At 39.7% G+C, this 14112-nt stretch overlaps 1 long non-coding RNA gene across 1 annotated transcript; it reads left to right on the forward strand.

Annotated features, from left to right (window-relative positions):
- Positions 1–691: 691 nt before the first annotated feature.
- On the forward strand, positions 692–12030 carry LOC132534336 (uncharacterized). The gene is made up of 3 exons (XR_009546063.1): positions 692–766; positions 3354–3453; positions 11791–12030. It is a non-coding gene; the product is annotated as an uncharacterized LOC132534336 (long non-coding RNA).
- Positions 12031–14112: the final 2082 nt, after the last annotated feature.

The raw sequence follows: 14112 nt of genomic DNA on the forward strand, positions 1-14112 counted from the left end.
GCATTACAAATCCACTGCTCCTGGCAGCCACATTTTCATTTTATTGAATAGGACAAAGAGAAATTGAGAAAGTAGGAAGAGATTCGGAGAAAGATAGACACCTACAAACCTGCATCATTGCTTGTGAAGCTGCCCTCCCTGTAGACGGAGAGCCGGGGCTCAAACCTGGATCCCTGCACAGGTCCTTGTACTCAACACTGTGTATCCTTAACTGGGTGCTCCATCACCCAGCCTCCTCTGACATACTTGTAATTTTGTTTTTGTCTCCATTTCTCGGATTGGAGTGTTCACCAAAGATCAGTTTCTATGCTGAATCTGCCAGAAATGTAGCCAAATGTCTAGAACACTGAGACTTTTTGTTTTGATATTTTAAAATAAAAATATGTATATACTTTACCCTTTAAAATTTGTTAGTTATCATAAAATATTTTTATTTCTGGTTTTATTTCTTTTAAAACTTGATTGAGATATAATTCACATCTATATAATTTAAAGCATATAGTTAATAATTTTAGTATATTCCCAGGTATATACAAACATTGCTATAGTCAATTTTAGAATATTTCAGTTTTTTGAAACTTTTTTTAAAAAAATTTATTTATTATTCCTTTCTGTTGCCCTTGTTTTATTGTTGTAGTTGTTATTGATGTCGTCGTTGTTAGATAAGACAGAGAGAAATGGAGAGAGGAGAAGAAGACAGAGAAGGGGAGAGAAAGATAAACACCTGCAGACCTGCTTCACCGCTTGTGAAGCAACGCTCCAGTAGGTGGGGAGCCGGGGGCTCGAACCGGGATCCTTCCGCCCGTCGATGTGCTTGCGCCATGTGCGCTTAAACTGCTGCACTACCGCCCCTCTCCCTAGAATATTTCCATTACCATGAAGAGATTCCTTGCTCCCTTTTGCCTCATCCCTCTCCGTCCTATATTTTGACATTGCTTGTTTTCCTTGCTCTGTTTCTTTATGTATTCTATATGATGAGAACACTTCGTTTTCATTTTAACATCTTTATAGGGCTAATTTGGTGGTTCTCTCTTTCTTTTCATTCAGGCACTCATCTGTTGCTAATGCTGTTTCATAGCTCTTTGGCTTTCTTTTTATAGAGCTGGGAACTTATGCATGCATTATTTCACCACTTCTGGGATAACTTTTTACTGGGGGGTGGGGAGAACCGCAAGGGAGCTTCCTCTAGTGCTTCTTAGATGTTAGGACTTACACCTGAGCCATGCACAAGGTAAGGTAGGCACCCCACCTACTGAGCTATACTGCTCATCACTCATAACTCTCCTATTTTATTATTTTATTTTATTTTATTTCAGTCTGCATTTTCTTGATGGTTTTCACTGTCCTATTTTCTAGTTTAACACTTTGATCTTGGAGTTTTACCTTGCTGCTGACTGACCCCTGTTTTTTGAGGGATGGGTGGGCAGTGAAACTACTGTATTCTTTCACTCTCCGACTTCTGCTATAACTTCTCATATCTTCATTGAATTTGTAGACGTTATCTTCCTCAAATTCCTCATTTCAGTGAGTACTTTTAGGACTAAGATACACTATCTCAGTTAATTTTCATGACAATATTAATAATAAGGTCTTATGGGGCGTCGGGCGGTAGCACAGTGGGTTAAGCGCAGGTGGCGCAAAGCGTGAGGTTGGAAACCCCGGCTTCCCAACTGCAGGGGAGTCGCTTCCCAAGCGGTGAAGCAGGTCTGCAGGTGTCTATCTTTCTCTCCCCCTCTGTCTTCCCCTGCTCTCTCCATTTCTCTCTGTCCTATCCAACAACAACGTCATCAGTAACAAGAACAGTAATAACTACAACAACAATAAAACAAGGGCAACAAAAAGGGAATAAATAAATAATTTAAAAAGTTTAAAAAATAATAATGTCTCATGGACTTTATTTTTTATTTTTTAAAGATTTTATTTATTTATGTGAAAGACAGGAGGAATGAGAAAGAACCAGACATCACTCTGGTACATGTGCTGCCAGGGATCAAACTCAGGACATCATGTTTGAGAGTCCAAAGCTTTATCACTGTGCTATCTCCCAGACCACACAGACTTATTTTTACAGATATTTTACTTTACAAAAGAATTAAATGAGACACATTTTCTTGTCGTTCAGACACTGAGTAGAGAGCCTGGCTGTGAACCTCACACTGTAAGAAACTGAAACCAGTGTTCATTTTACAATATGTCAGAATAGACAAGAAGAAAATAAGCACTATATCCTATTATTGTTTTGAGTATATTTCTTCTTACTTATTTTTTTCTATGTGCCATATATTATGACGATTGCTTTTTTGATGCTAAGCTAATTAAATTGTTTTAAGAATCTTGTGACTCAGATGCTATTATCATGTGGGACAATGAAACAGCCACTGAAAAGTTAAGTAATCTAGTGAGGAACAAGCAGCTAGTAAGCAATGAACTCAAAACCAGGTCTACATTGATTGCGACATCGATTTGCTTCTATCAATGTAGGAAAATATTTGCTCTCTGAAAACCTACCTAGTTACTTGACAGTATTGGTAATCATTCAGGTAACCAGCTATTATACTACTCAACTATTTGTTCTTAAGGACTTTGCTTTCTTATTTGTTCCAAATCATGTTTTTCATGATGCAGATATTCAGCTGAATTTATGTTTTATGAAATATTTATCCTAAAAGAATGTTCTGGGGAGCCATGTAGTAGCACAGCGGGTTAAGCGCAGGTGGCGTAAAGCGCAAGTACTGACTTAAGGATCCCGGTTCGAGCCCCCGGCTCCCCACCTGCAGGGGAGTCACTTCACAAGCAGTGAAGCAGGTCTGCAGGTGTCTGTCTTTATCTCCCCCCTCTGTCTTTTCCTCCTCTATTTCTCTCTGTCCTATCTAACAACGAAGACATCAATAACAACAATAACTACAACAACAATAAAAAAGGGCAACAAAAAGGGAAAATAAATATTAAAAAAAGACAAGAAAAAAAATATGGAAAAACACATGGTGACTTTTCCAATAGCCCAATAATTTGAGCTGAGGAAAATTGCTCAATAGTAGAGCATTGGGCTTTCAAGCCTGTGGCCTGAACGTTACATTTACTGTAGCTCATCTTTGCTTTGGTTTCTTCCCTCTCTCTGTCTCTCTCTCTATGTCTCTCTCATTAAAATCCTTTAAAAAGATACAATCTCACATAATTTTAATTCATGTTTTCTTAATTGAAATAATCCTGTTTTGATGATTGTTTCTTTCTATTATTATAATTATTATTATCATCACTATTATTATATTTGCCACTAGGCTTATCATGGAACTCAGAGGCTTCACACTTCCAGCAGACCCCACTAGCAACATTTTTTTCTTTTCTCTTGATAGAAGGAGAGATGGAAGAAGGGAAAGACAGACAGAGAAGGAGAGACAGCACATTACTGATCCTCCTGCAGGGCGTGGAACATGACTTCTTACACATGGCAAGGTATGTGCTCTAATGGGCCAGCCATCCACTGGCTCCCTCCTTCATTCATAGTTTAATTACTTAATTAGTTAATTAATTATGAGAGAGGACCTGGAAGCATTTCTTAGCTTAGGCATAAGGTGGTGCTGACTTTCCTTCATTCTTCTTGTGTCCTATTCTTTACTTTTCTTTCATGCAAATACATACACACATAGGCGCACATGCACATACACATGTATCTCTCTCTCTACATACACACACACACACACACACACACATGCACACGCACACGCACACAAAGCTGGTGAGATACCCTTACATGAACTTTTGTGCCTCAGTTTCTTCATGTGAAAGACTGGAGCTTTCTCTATTAGCTAATTCTTGGGGCATTTTCTTCATTTTTATTTATTTATTTATTTATTTATAAAAAGGAAAAAACTGACAAAAACCATAGGATAAGAGGGCTACAACTACACATAGTTCCCACTACCAGAACTCCATATCCCATCCCCTCCCCTGAAAGCTTTCCTATTCTTTAACTCTCTGGGAGCATGGACCCAGGGTTATTATGGGGTGTAGAAGGTGGAAGGTCTGGCTTCTGTAATTGCTTCCCCACTGATCATGGGCATTGGAAGGTCAATCCATACTCTCAGCCTGTCTCTCTCTCTTTCCCTAATAGGGCTCTGGGGAAGCAGAGCTCCAGGACACATTGGTGGGGTTATCTGCCCAGAGAAGTCCATTTGGCATCATGGTAGTACCTGGAACCTGGTGGCTGAAAGAAGAGTTAACATATAAAGCCAAACAAATAGTTGACTAATCATGAACCTAAAGGCTGGAATATTGCAGACGAAGATTTGGGGGTCTCCGTATTGGAAATAGCTAGTAGGTCTATTTTAGGTATATTCCAGGGGGCCCATGACTTTATTAGTTTTTACCTGAGCCTGACATCTGATATGCAGGTGGACCCAAGTTATTGTCTGGTAACATGATGTCATCACTGGACAAAGGGCTCAGAAGCTATATCAGGGAAGAGAGTAGCTCCCAAATACGGGAAAGGTGTATAAATATGTTGACTATAAACCCCATCAATTTTATCGGGGGGGTCCATATTCATCATAGGAGTCTATGTAACCTCTGCATCCCTGAAGATCTGAGCTTGCATTCTGAGGTCACAAGTAGGAACATTCCAAGCTGCCACAATTTCAGGACCCATCTTCCTCAGGTGATAGACAGGGTATGTTGTACAGAGAAACCCTTCTGCACTGCTGGTGGGAGTGTAAATTGGTCCAACCTCTGTGCAGAGCAGTCTGGAGGGCCCTCAAAGGCTAAGCGTGGACCTTCCATATGACCCAGTAATTCCTCTCCTAGGGATATACCCCAAGGACTTCATAACACCCAACCAAAAAGATATGTGTACGCCTATGTTCATAGCAGCACAATTCATAATAGCTAAATCCTAGAAGCAACCCAGGTGCCCAACAACAGATAAATGGCTGAGAAAGCTGTGGTATATATACACAATGAAATACTATGCAGCTATGAAGAACAATGAACCCACCTTCTCTGACCCACCTTGGATGGAACTAGAAGGAATTATGCTAAGTGAGGTAAGTCAGAAAGACAAAGATGAATATGGGGTGATCCCACTCATAAACAGAAGTTGAGAACGAAGAACAAAAAGAGAAACCCAAAGCAAGATCTGACTGAGTTTGGAGGAGGGCACCAAAGTAAAAATCTCTGGGTGGAGGGTGAGAGTAGATGTTCAGCTTCATTGGGGGGGGGGGGGGGGGGTTGGGAGCTTTTTGGGGGGGGTGTCAGAGGAGAGAGGGGAATCCAAACAGTCCTTTGATGGTGGGATCGGTGTCGATGTACACTCCTATTGTAGTCTCAATTTCTTCATTTCTATGATATAAGGTAAATATCACATATATATAAAGAGAGAGCATGTGGCCAGGCAGGGTTGCACCTGGATGAGCACACAAATTACTTTGTGCAAGGACCTGGGTTCAAGGCCCTGCTCCCTGGCTAAAGCGGGGCATTTCATGGTTGGTGAAGCAGGTCTACATGTGTCTATCTTTCTCTTTCTCACTTTCTGTCTCCTCCTTCCCTCCCCATTTCTCTCTGTTCTATCTAATAAAAATAGAAAGAAAGCAAGTAAACAGAGGCAAAAAAGAAAAAAAGGGGGGGCAGGAGGGTTGCTAGTTGTGGTGGATTCATAGTGCAGGCCCTGCTGGCAGTAGAGAGAGGTAGATGGGAAAAAAAAATCATCTCTCACATGGACCCATTCAGATTGGCTGCTATGACTTCGCCATGCTTCGAACGTGTCACCTTATTAAATCTGCAAATTGTTCTCAACATTGCCTCTCTTAAATGTTTTGGAAGGATTTTACTGTCAGGTCAGCTTTCTGAGGGCTAGAAATATGTCAAAGCTGGCAGCCTTACCTTTATTTAAGAGCCAAAATACAAATAAGTAGATTACAAAGTAATCAATCAATACAGTGTTGCCAGATGTGGGTGTTGGCATTGACCTCAAAGTTTGACACCCGAAGACTTTCTCATCTGTGAACTGCTGGAGTTGGGGGTTTGCTCTCATTCTGTTACAACTGGTGAGGTAACCTTGCATGAACTTCTGTGCCTCAGTTTCCTCATGTGAACGACTGGAATTTTCTCTATTAGCTAATCCTTTGGGCATCTTCTTCATTTTTCTTTTAAACTTATTATTGGATAGAGACAGACAGAAATTGAGAGGGGAAGGGGAGATAGAGAGGGAGAGAGACATCTGTAGCCCCACTTCACCACTCATGAAGCTTTCCCCTTGCAGATGGGGACCAGGGGCTTGAACCTGGATCCTTATGTACTGTAGTGTGTACACTTAACCAGGTGCACCACCGCCAGGCCCCATTTTCTTCATTTCTTTTTTTTAAGTGATTTTTAAAATTATTTATTTATTTTCCCTTTTGTTGCCCTTGTTGTTTTATTGTTGTTGTAGCTATCATTCTTGTTTTCTATTGTTGTCGTTGTTGCATAGGACAGAGAGAAATGGAGAGAGGAAGGGAAGACAGAGAGGGGGAGAGAAAGACAGACACCTGCAGACCTGCTTCACCACAAACAACCCCCTGCAGGTGGTGAGTCCTCAAACCGGTATCCTTCCGCCATCCACATGCGCTTAACCCACTGCACTACGGCTGGACTCCCCATTTTCTTTATTTCTATGGTATCATGATAAATATGACATATTATGTTTGATACTTTACCATTTGTTAAAAAGCTTTTATCCTCTAACTTTTTATAGAGGCTCCTAGTATGTCCTCTAAAACTTGGGAGCACTATCAATTTACAATTATTAACAAAATCATAGCTTACATTCACTGCTGAAAGAATAAAACAAATATATATATATGTATATATATATATATATATTTTTTTTTTTTTTTTTTTTTTTTTTTTCCTGTTCAGAGCATTTCTTTTCTCTTGCTGGTTTGTTGTTGTAGTGTTACTTGGGGATATTAGGTTACTGACCTTTGTTTTTCTTTCTCCAAGAAGCTTTCAGTCAAGTATTTTTTTGGAGGGTCGTGCAAGAAACAATGGCTCTCACATGCAAGTAATTAAATGGATGTAAAGGCAAGAGAGCAAGGAGCACAGATCTGAATTGCTAATTTTCTTGCCTTCTGAAAGCTTGTGAAGCCTCATCTGAAAGTTGTGTGCAAGAGTGCACAGATTTTCTGAGGATCTTGCCTTCCTTACGTTACATGAATGTACCTGGGGACTGTCCTGTACTCCTGTAAGGCTCGGGCAGACAAGTTTGGTAAGCTTGGCAAACAATCCAATTTGCTGTGCTGCATGCTTTTCTACCCAAGTGCAAAAATCCATTTCATTCAGATCTCACCTGCTATTCTTATGGAACAAAATCTTTGCAGTAGAGGCACTAAATGTGTCAAAAAGTATGTAATGTGTTTGCGATCGAAATAGAGACTAAGGTGACTTAAGCTGGCTTTCACATGTGCTGGCCAGCACTTGCAGGATCAGAAAGTCGGTGATGTTAGCCATTCCACTTTCAATGCCTTTGTGGATGTGGTGTTTATATATTCTAGATTTTCCAGGGCAACCCTTGGTTGTAAATATTCTGTCTTGTTGTTCCCATAAGTACGATCATACTTGTCAAGCTCTGTGTCATGAGGTTTGGTTGGAAAATATGGATACCGTATGTCCATCAAAGCCTGTTTTTTCTGGCCTAAAGCCTTACACTCTTGCTGCACCATGCCTTTTCCCTTGCCCACTTCTTGTTCTCACCAGAATTGTTTCTGTTTCAGTCGTTTGTTCATGCTCTCTGTGTCTGGTGTCTAGGGGACAATGTGAATTGTAAACTAATCTGTTATAATGGGCAAGCAGAAAGAAAAAAAAATCAAGGTCAAGAGAATTCCACTTCCAGTGTTCTACCTCTTCTCTGATAGTGTAAGTGGCACTCTGGAAATAGTGCATTGGCTTCATTTATCTCCCTTTCAGACAAAGTCACTCTGTGTGGTTGGTTACTGGGGGCAGATTTCTTAGAGGAGGCAGGCACACGCCTGAATTTCTCTGCAAAGATGTCTTCCTAGTCTCTCCTATCTTGGGCCAACTTTGCATACGTGTGCCAGATAGGGTTAGATCCCCGTAACAGTAGGAGACCAATAAAAGGCCAGTGTGTCAACTTCTCTGCCAAGAGTTATTTCTTCTGGTATGTGTACAATGCTCAAATGCCCCTTTTACAAAGTTGGGAAGCAAAAAAAAAAAATTTTTTTTTGACATTATTTGCTGAGACAGCAAGACAAACCTTTGCCTCATTCATTGTTAAATCTCGGTTCTCCACCCAATCCCAACTTAAAAAAAAAAAAGTATTCTTTAATAAGAAAGAAGGCTAAGTTTACCATGTGTAGGAAGATATTTGGGATGATTTGAAATATTTTATAGATTTCAAGGTCATTGCCTGCCACTTTCCTTTTAGCCTAACCTTGTTATTTCTGTTTATTTTATGTGATTTTATTATATAAACATATAAAGATTTCCACTAACTGTCCAAGTAGCTTGCTTTTAAAATCTTTGCTGAACCACTTTTATTTGTATCACATTTTCCCCTCCTGTCTTGGTTTGGTACTTAACTGTGATGAATTTCAACTGAATCGCCTCTAACTCTTTAAAAAATAACTCCTCGTTCCTCCGTGTTAAGCAGTTTACCTTTTAGAGATTTAATCAGCATTTCTCTTGGCAGTTTGTATTATCTTAAAAAGCAACATTAGTACCTTGAATTTTCAGTCTCAAGAGCATTTGTTGAACCAGATGCTTTCAATATCATCTATTATTTCTAATCATGCCTGGCTAAAGTCTCAAGAAGGATCTTCTTTATCATCTTATTGAGAGGTTAAGGCTCAGAGTACAGTTGTTGGGAGCTCTTAAGAGTGCTGACTATTTAGGAAATGGGAAGAACAAAACTAGCATTCATGATGTCTTTAGAAATAGCATGGGGCTTTGGCAGATTATTATGCTAATCAATATCTGAGCAACTATACTGCCTTGTTATCAAATCCAAGCTTTTCTTTACTATGATCCCTATATCTTTCTTGATTTTTTTTTTTATGTGAACATTTGGCAAATTTAACGCTAACATTGTAGGGTCACCTGCTTGTTTTTGGTAACTGTAAGCTCCCAATAACTGAGAACCCAGTAATTATAAGACATGCTAACTTCTAAAATCTAAAGAAGAGCAGGGGTAAATAGCATAATGCTATGCAAAGAGTCTCTCATACCTTCGGCTTCAAAGTCCTAGGTTCAATCCCTTACACCACCATAAGCCAGGACTGAGCAGTACTCTGGTAAAACAAAACAAAATAGTAAATAAATAAAATCTAAACAGTAGATGTGAGATGTTGGTATGAGTACTACCATTTTATAGGTGGGTACATAGACTTTGAGGTGGTAAATCATAGTTTTCCAGTCTTATAATGAGTGAGAATGAAGTTCAATTCAAACCAAAGTCTGTCTGACTCAAAAACCTCCACTTTTAACCACTTTGCTAAAGTACTTCCTGCTAATATTATATAAAGGTGTCTGTTAGGCAAATCAGCATAGTCGTTGACATTAGACTTCCTCCTTTTAGACTGCAAGGTGCCTCTATGACTATATTTAATGTTATCCCTTTCTCATGCCCTATATTTATTTCAAAAATGCACATCACTATCAGTAACATTTTATAAAGTAAGAAGATTTTTCAGCCCTACAAAGTCACACACTTTTTGGTGTATATACTTTCAAAGTTCTCCAAGGCATAGAGAGATGTGACTCTAGACATTTTCTTTTTAATCTTTAGGGTCCCATCTCGAGGCTTATTACCAAAATGACTACATCTTATCACTTCCGGCTCTCAAGGAACATAAAATTTGCTCCTCTGGACAAGACTGTAAAGTACCTTCATGTTCTTGTTTTATTCTCTCTTTCTTTTAAGTATTTTGAGAGTCAGAGTCCATAAACTGTGAATCACTCAGGCAAATAGTTTCAAAATAATTGACTTTTCTCTTTTCCTTTGATATTTGCCTTTTGTTAGATTGTAGAGGAAATTAAGTAAAATACTTAATATTTCTCACTCTTTCTCCTCTACATGAATGGTTACAGATTCTTACAGATGTTTTTCTTTTTTAGATAAGGAAGTTTATTTAAAAGCCAGACATTTAACAGTAACTTTTTCAGTTTAATCTTCTCTCCTTAAAGATAGTCATGTTTTCATAATGAACATTTGGGATAGGCAAGGATACAAAGGTGAAGCACAGAAGTCAATACAAAGGTGAAGGACAGGAAGTCAATGCAAAGGTGAAGGACAGGAAGTCAAGGCAAAGGTGAAAGGAAGTGATTGCTATGGAAGTGATGGAGCACTGCGTCATCTATCTACTTTGGATCAATCAGAATGGGTCTTGGGTAGAAATGTGAGGAGGTAGCTTGCTATAGTTTTTCCTTTAAACAGGCCATTCTCCTTGGATCCTATGGGCTCCTGCTGAAGTCTGGATCTGTTCTATTTCTGGTTACATATGCCAGGGCCTTGGTTTCCTTCCATGTTTTCTCTTTGCTGTGAGTTGTGCAAGCCAGGGGTCTTGCTTGTATATTGGCAAGCCTAGTGTGTGCAAATCAGTATAAGACAAAGAGAGATTAATAAATGACTGAATGAAAGCAACGAGTGCCGTTTGGGGTCCTTGGAGTAAGCGGTATGAATGTGAATACAAGGCAAGAGTGTGCTACTGAACAGAAGACAAGTTTAGAGACATTCCTTTATTCCTTTGCAACTCTTCCACTTAACTAGGAGTATGGTCTTTTCTGAGCTCTGAGATCTTTTGTTCTCAGTGTTGTATCTGTGACAGGGGTAGAACCTGGGACCTCAGACCCACAGGCATGAAAGTCTCTTTGGGTGGGGCCGGGCGGTAGCACAGTGGGTTAAGTGCAAATAATGCGAAGCACAAGGACTGGTGTGAGGATCCTAGTTCAAGTCCCCTCCCCACCTGCAGGGAATTCGCTTTACAAGCAGTGAAGCAGGTCTGCAGGTGTCTATCTTTCTTTCCCCCTCTTTGTTTTCTTTCCATTTCTCTCTGTCCTAGGTAACAACAATGACAACAATAATAACAACAACGAAAAACAAAAAGGGCAACAAAAGGGGGAAAAATAGCTTCCAGGAGCAATGGATTTGTAGGGCAGTCACTGAGCCCCAGCAATAACCCTGGAGGTAAAAAATAAAATAAAGTAGAAAGAAAGAAAGAGAGAAAGAAAGAAAGACTCTTTGGATAACCATTAAGCTATCTCTCCAACCTCAGAAGTCTTTTTCCTCTTGTAACACTAACATTCTATACCCATTAAGTTACAACTTTCTATCACCCTCACACATACACCTCAACTCTGGAGGCCTCCTTTTTACTTTCTCTTCCTGTGGATTTGACTAGTTAAATTATAGTTATATTTTCTATGAGTAGAATATTATTGATTGATTGATTGATTGATTTTTTGGTTACTCTTCTGGAATTTACTAATCTTGGCTTTTACTGAACTTGACTTTTTCTTCAGACAGAAAAAGAAAGGGAGAGAGGGAAAGATAGGCAACATGAAAACTTCTTCCAGTGCAGTGAGGGTCAGGTTGTGTGCATTATAAAACAGGCACATTGTCCATTCGAGTTGTCTTGTGGGCCCTCTTTCAATTCTCTGAGACATCTATCCTAAAGTCCAGTTGCTGAATCTAGTGTTTGAGAAAGTATCCTACTATTTTCTATTTTATAATACTTTTAGCAGTGCACACATGTCCTGATTTATCTACATCATCTACAAAATCATTATTATCACTCTTTTTGACAGTGTTTATCTTAACAAGGAAGGAATTGTGTCTCCAGGGCAGGTGATGGTGCACCGGGTTGAGTATACATGCTACAGTGCACAAGGACCCAGGTTCAAGCCCCTGGCCTCCCCACCTGCAGGAGGAAAGCTTCACAAGCAGCGAAGCAGGGCTGCAGGTATCTCTCTGTCTCTTTCCCTCTCTCTCCTCCTCCCCTCTCAATTTCTCTTTGTCTTATCCAATAACAAATAAATAAATTTAATAAAAATGAAAAAAAGAAATTGTGTCCCCTTGTAATTTTGATTCACATTACTTAATGTTGAGTCAGTTTTGTTCTTTTGGCCATAGGCATATCTCCTTTAAAGAAATGTCCGTTTAAGTCTTTTGTAGGCCACACAGACTTTAACAGCAACAGTGAGATGGCTACTACTGCTGTTAATATCTTCATTTATGGCATAGTTATTTATAGGGTCATGTCAGAACTAGGCAAACTCTAGACATGAGTGACACAACAGAGGGAAAAATAGACAAATGTTTCTTCTCTCAAAAAACTCACACTCAAAAGACCCTGCACAACAATAAGTAAAGTATAGAATATGTCTAGCAATAATCACTGTGGCGGGAAAATAATGTGGGCAAGTAGAAGTGGAGGTATAAGGGGGACTGGATTATTACTGCTGTTGTTTTGTGAAGCCGGGACCTTGATCATGTTTGGTGTCCTTGGTTTCCCTGCTCTGGGCTATCCCCACCCCCACTGCCCACCCTCCAGCTAGATAGAGAAGGAGCTGCTAATACTTCCTCCAGAACCATACTTCTCTGGTGTGGTGCTCAGGGTTTGACTATGGGCCATATGGTAGGACAAGTGCTGAATCAGGTGAGCTATCTCTATGATCCAATGAGATCGAAATTTATTTATCATTTAGTCATCCTCAGAGTTTCACTGCTTCAGATTGCCTCAGAGAGAAAAGGAGATACATCTTTGTAGCTTCCCCTTCTGTAGACTCAAATCTCATTTGTATACATAGCAAAGTCAGATGTCCTTCCAGATGAGGAATCCTGCCAGCCCCAAGTGGACTGATCATTTCAGACGGGGAATCTAGGAAAAGGCTCACTGTGAAGGTGTGTCCAGGCTGGGGAAAAAAAAAAAAGGGTTAAAGGAAGTGGTTACACTCTCAGAAAGGAACTTTGCAGACAAATGAAACAACCAGCCTCAGCTTCTAGTGTAATAGTCCCCCCCCCACACCCCCATACATCTGATCAGTGTCAGTGCCCTTGGGCTGGAGGCACTAAAGGAAGAAGTGGGAGAGGTTATGTGAAGATGCGTATATTTGTATATGCTTGTGTGTGTGTGTGTGTGTATACATGTCTGTGTGAATGTCTTGTTGGAATATTGTCAGAGAAAATATTAATGCCCCTTTAAAATTTTAACTCAGTTAAATGGCAAATAGTTTTTTTTTTAATTTTTTTATATTTATTCCCTTTTGTTGTCCTTGTTGTTTTATTGTTGTAGTTATTATTGCTGTCATTGTTGTTGGATAGACAAATAGTTTTTAAAAGGTTTATTTTAGTTAGTTTTTGTCACCACTTAGCTTCACTGCTCTGGGCCAACTTTTACACTTTTAGAAGAATCCCTATTTTTTTACTTACCAATCACCGGGGGTGGGGGGGGAAGTGTTTTCTGGAAAAAAAAATAAAAGTAGTATGCAGGGAAAATGAAGAGCTACCCAAAGACAAAGAAAACTGTTTAAGAGTTGGTTTATGGGGGTGAGGGGATTGTCTCTGTGCAGGAAAAAGTATTGTGAAATGGAATTTGACCTGACTTGCAAGCAATTAGGGAAAGCTCTCTATGGCTCCCTTTCCTTGAACGGTATTATTTTGACTCATCATATTTTCTTGCTGAAAAGTCCTTGTTATTATTACTAAGTGATTTAAGGATTTTAGACAGCACTGTTATGTTTCAGTCAATGAAGCAAGTACATGTGAAGCATTTACAGCCTTATGACAAGTTTTACGTGCTGGAGGTAAGATATAGGCTCAACCCTATGGAAAGAGGTTTTTTGTTTGTTTTGTTTTTAATCTTTATCTGTTGGGTAGAGACAGTCAGAAATTGAGAGGGAAGGGGGTGATAGAAAGGGAGAGAGACAGACACCTGCAGCACTGCTTCACCACTTGTGAAGCTTTCCCCCTGTAGGTGGGGACCAAGGGCTCCAAGGTGGGGACCTGGGTCCTTGTGTACTGTAACATGTGCGCTCAATCAGGTGCGCCACCACCTGGCCCCGTTTTTTTTTTTTTTTTTTCTCCTGCTTCTGATTTAGGGTGGGAGGTTTTCTTGATCACTGGAGACA

The sequence above is a fragment of the Erinaceus europaeus genome, chromosome 18 (genome assembly GCF_950295315.1).
Source record: "Erinaceus europaeus chromosome 18, mEriEur2.1, whole genome shotgun sequence".
In the NCBI taxonomy this organism is placed as follows: Eukaryota; Metazoa; Chordata; class Mammalia; order Eulipotyphla; family Erinaceidae; genus Erinaceus; species Erinaceus europaeus.